Consider the following 5,833-nt stretch of genomic DNA (forward strand, 5'->3'; position numbering starts at 1 on the left):
AGCGTAATGAAGCAATATAGTTACCCATATTTGCCGAAATTAGGGCCAACCGCGAGAGTAGATTGGAGGAGATAATTAGCATATATATTATATTATCTTTGTTTTTAATATAAATAAATAATAAATATATTATGGGACAATCATACACAAATCAACCTGGTCTCATAGTACGACGATGTAGAAAACATCCATAACTTATCTGGGTTAATTAAATGTTGGAATGAGCATACAAATAAATGCCCTTACCGGGATTCCAACCCAGGACTTCCTGCTTCATGAACAGGATTACTAGCTTCTCCGGACGCCGTCATTTTTTTTCTATAATCTATCACACGAAACAAGAAGTGAGTGGTGCGTTGGGGTAAGATTAAGAAAGGATTTTTCATGAGGGGTAAGACAAAAAATCGTCCGTATGCCGTATGCCGAAGCATTACCATATCATGTATGGACCATGGACATGTTATAGTCTGAAATAAATGTTTTTTTTATTATATTTTTTTATTATTTATTACGGGCGACCTTTCATCTTACTCCGCATGAAAAACCCTTTCAATCTTACCCCAATGCACATTATACGCTTATACTAAAATATGAAACGGAAATGACGATAACGGGAATTGAATATGATAAAAATACACGATATAAAACAGGACTAATAAATTATTTAAAAAAAATGTTAATTACCTTCACGAAAACAGGGCACCTAACAGACAAACAAGACAAGTGCGAGTCGGACTCACCCACCAAGGATTCCGTACAAAATGTTACTTAATTTTTATTTATTAAAAAAAAATTCAAATTTATAATTTTCAGATTTTTCCCTGTAGGTAATTGTAGTGTGACGATTTTACTTGCCAAATTTCATAGTTCTAGTTCAATGGGAAGTACCCAATCAATTTTGATTCCCTTGAAAGTGTCGAACGAAACGCAACCGTCACTGTCGCGCTAATATGAAAGAGTGATAGAGAGACACAAAGCGTTTAGTTGTTGTATCGCAAGCTATTTCCACCTTGGCTAGGTTAGGTTAGGTTAGTTACCCTGATCTGGTAAAAATGGTAAGATCGTTATAGCTTAATAATGTGGGTCCATCATCCATCGGTAATGCCGTAGTCCGATGCATTTGTCAGTTTTTAAATGTTTTTTTTATCGCCACGCCTTCATATTCTTATACTTTATTCATTGTAAAGCACAATCGTTTGGGCAAGGCGATGTAATTTGATTAAACAAGGAAAATAAGACAATCTATTTAAGACAAAGCCGACTTTAACGAGAATAACGAAATTAAATCTTGCCCAAGATACTTACTGTCTGTTTCGATGAGGAAGGAAGGACTTTGTTTAAATGAAAATGAAATCCAATTTAGAAGCAAGTTACATGATGTTGCTTTGAGCTGATCGGTGGACCAAGAGAAGCTAACTTGAACCTTTATTTAGATATAAATTAATTATAAAATTAATTATTAATTATTGAATAGGAATGGGTCTGGTAAGTTAAATAGGTTCGTGGGTGGGATGAAATTAGGTAACATTAAAAGCAATGTTATACTCTATCATTATTCTTAAAAATAATGCTTTATGCTAATGCTATATGCTTTGAGCTGATCGGTGGACCAAGAGAAGCTAAATTGAACCTTTATTTAGATATAAATTAATTATAAAATTAATTATTAATTATTGAATAGGAATGGGTCTGGTAAGTTAAATAGGTTCGTGGGTGGGATGAAATTAGGTAACATTAAAAGCAATGTTATATTCTATCATTATTCTTAAAAATAATTCTTTAAAAAAAACGGCCAAGCGCGAGTCGGACTCGAGCACCGAGGGTTCCGTACTTTTTAGTATTTGTTGTTATAGCGGCAACAGAAATACATCATCTGTGAAAATTTCTACTGTCTAGCTATCACGGTTCATGAGATACAGCCTGGTGACAGACAGACAGACGGACATTGGAGTCTTAGTAATAGGGTCCCGTTTTTCCCATTTGGGTACGGAACCCTAAAAAATAATGGTGTGGTTTTATGAAACCACGATGCAAGTATAACTTTTGTCCGATTGTAGGCATTTAATTGCAAAATTTGAGGAAAATTATTCTATTTAGGGGATTATATTACTCGTAAAATCGCGTTTTTAATCTTAACTTAATAATTGGAAAATGGGAATCGCTACATCATTCCTAACAAAAAAATCGGCCCTTTTTCGAGGGGGACGAGATAGTACACATATAAATAAACTAACTACAAATGCATTTTGTCCCCCTCGTTACTACGCACCACTAAAACAATACAACAACATTAGACCCGGCTACAATACTTAAATCACGAAGGCTGATATTTGCTTGTAATTGCATACCAAAAAAACCGGCCAAGTGCGAGTCGGACTCGCGCACCGAGGGTTCCGTACTTTTTAGTATTTGTTGTTATAGCGGCAACAGAAATACATCATCTGTGAAAATTTCAACTGTCTAACTAGCTATCACGTTTCATGAGATACAGCCTGGTGATAGACAGACGGACAGACGGACAGCGGAGTCTTAGTAATAGCGTCACGTTTTTACCCTTTGGGTACGGAACCCTAAAAACTACCAGTAACAATGTTATTTAAGTTTAGTAGATAAAAAAAGGATACCGGTTTTGTGTTTACGGATAGGTACATATATTTGCTTAATTATTCCGCATGGCTATAAATAAATAGCTAAATACATATCAGCGCCGGTATCATGGTCGCGTTTTTATCACTTGTCATATCATGCGTCACTTTCGCACTTACGTACTTGTTAGAGCGTGACAGGTATGGTGACAAATGATAGACAGCCGTCCATCCTAGCATAGTAACCAACGACCACATTCCGTTCTATTTGGTACATAGTCTATAGTCGGGCTAAGCTGACTCTGCAGTATTTTTGATAGCACAGTGTGTGCAAAGTTGCAAACAGTGGCGTAGCTAAGTGGGCCAAGTGGGCCGTCGCCCACGGCCTCGCGCCGCAAGGGAGGCCTCGCACGAGGCCTCTTCGGGTACAGTGAAAGAAAAGGGACACGCAGATGCGATTTCGCCCAAGGCTAGATTATTTTAAACGTCTAACTTCTATGAGATTATGACGTTTAAAATAACACTTGCTCACTCTGTGGCGTTTAAAAACTGGATAGTTAGCTTAGCCTGACTCTGTTAATGAATAATGATCCTCATATTCAAAATGCCATTATTATAGCCCGTGACTTCGTCCACGTTAGTCGCTAGTGTCTTTTCGGAAAGAGAAGTCATGGAATGTATTGGGCTGCTTACATTCCATGACTTATCTCCTTCCGCACTCCGATTTGATTCTAACAAAATAATAATAATAAAGAACATGTATTTCATTCGGCATTATTTATCGTACACGGTCATAAAATTTGCCATCGTTTATTATATCTTTTGGATTATATTTCAAATCCTTGAGGTCCATGATTGACCTTTTTTGGGACTATAAAATATAGCATTAACGGCCCACAACCACAGATTAAGGGCAAATCTAATTCGGTATAAATTTAAGCTTATTAAATCGGGATAAATCTAAGCTTAACGACGCCTGAGATTTTAATGTAAAACAATTGCTGTCCTATTTTTAGGGCATAATTATAATCGGTAGGTATCGGTTTTGACGTCCTGTCTGGCCTAGTGGGTAGTGTCCCTGCCTATGAAGCCGATGGTCCCGGTTTCAAATCTTGGTAAGGCCATTTATTCGTGTGATGAGTACGGATACTTGTTCCTGAGTCATGGGTGTTTTCTTAAGTAAGCTTAGATTAGGGTTTAGTCAATTTATGTAATAATGTCCTGTAGTGTGTTAAACTAATATATAGCAAATGAAAAACTTGCAAAAGATTTAGTATCACAATTTATTAAGAACTTCGTAATTCTTATCAATAAATAATATTAAACTAACATTATCTATATATTCTCGTCACATGCCTTTAACTTTAATTGTTTGATCAGCCACACCATCTTTAATTATCGAAGTTATGTAACCTTTTGAACCTTTTTTATCTTCAACAAGTTCCTTTTTCTCATTTGATTTTACAGTTATTCTCTTTACAGTATATGCCTTAATGTAAAAATCACGGAAAAGATATATCATCAGTCCCAAGTTAAAGAAAATGGTCAATAGCAGAACGTATGACGTCTTGCAATTTGAAACTAAGGCGCTTAGGGTGACTTGTATGGTGATAAGTCCAAATTGGATCTGAAACAAAAAAAGGCAGTGTTAGAAATGTTGAAAAACTTTAAAATAAAATGTCTGCTGAACATGGGCGCCACTTAGGGCCACACACTAACGTTTTCCGAGATTCGACGTCTAGTCAACTCTATGGCTGGTGCTCGACGCAAGATGCGTCCAGCGCTATAGAAAATGGCGTCGCTGCGCAGTTGCGCCAACTTTGCGTGACTACTGCGCTGACTTGACTAAACTCCGACGCTCAAAAGATGCGTGTGGGGTGGCCGTTACAATTTGGGATTTAAAATTTAAATGCTAAATTCAACTTTAATTCGAACTTCAATTTACTAATAAGCCGCAATAACATTTAATTGATTTTGTGAAAGGAATATCTTAGTAAATCTTAATATAACCAAGACAGTGACTAACCATCCCGTTGAAGGCCCTTTTCTTAATTTTATACTAAAATCGGTCAGATGTGCCCCGTGTGGCAGCAAAAGGCTGATACATTTTTGAACGGGTTGTGAGCTTTCGATCATCCACTATGAAAACAGGACCAGAAATGACTGGAAATATAAGTATAATTTCTACCATGACACTGACCGCGCGTTGGGTATTGTTTAAGATTAGACCTCACGTGTTGGCAGGCCATCAATATGAAGATACAAGGCAGAGTTAGAATTTTATGCTGCTTAAATAATGCTTGGGCTGGATGATCGTAGGGCTTACCAGATATAATTCTAAGAGCACGCTTCTGTAGTTTAAACGGTCTGTCACAGTCTGCTGACGTACCCCATAGTTCAACACCTTGGGTTAAAATTGAGTGAAAGTACCCGAAATAGGCAGTTCTGAGGTTGTCAGGTGTCAGGGTGGGTGCCAGTCTGGATAAAGCAAAACAGGCAGATGCTAACTTGTCGCAAACTGCGTCTATATGGGGTGACCATGTCAAACCTGAATCCATCGTGAAGCCTAGATATTTCACCTGATCAACTTGAGGTAAGTTAATATCATTTATAACAATATTAAATTGACATTCGTTACTTTTACGCAGTTGGAAGTGCATAATGTTAGTTTTGTCAATGTTCAGTGCGAGCTAGATGTATAAGAAAGTAAATTACGTAGACGTTAGTGCACCTATGTCAGTGACTCGTGGAGACGGTTGAACCAAAAGGTCTGTTCCGAAAGGTCGCAACTTCGAGTCTTGTCTGAAGCAATGAATTTTTCCATGTTTCCTTTATTACAAAAAAAAAAGTATCTTAAAAAACTATTAAACCGATTCCAAAAACAATACTCACCAACTGAAACGACGTTATATATTTCTTCCACCACAAATACTTCGCCAGGCTAGGGTACGCTGACAACCCATAATATCCATACATGACTACGTGTACCAGAGAGTTTATAGTCCCTAAGAACACCACAGCATCAGTAGGATTATATTTGATGGCACACCAGGTACTGAGCATCATTAAAGAGTGATGGTATACATGGAGGAAGGAAAACAATACTCACCAACTGAAACGACGTTATATATTTCTTCCACCACAAATACTTCGCCAGGCTAGGGTACGCTGACAACCCATAATATCCATGCATGACTACGTGTACCAGAGAGTTTATAGTCCCTAAGAACACCACAGCATCAGTGGGA

This window comes from Cydia strobilella, chromosome 7, assembly GCF_947568885.1.
Source record: "Cydia strobilella chromosome 7, ilCydStro3.1, whole genome shotgun sequence".
Taxonomy (NCBI): domain Eukaryota; kingdom Metazoa; phylum Arthropoda; class Insecta; order Lepidoptera; family Tortricidae; genus Cydia; species Cydia strobilella.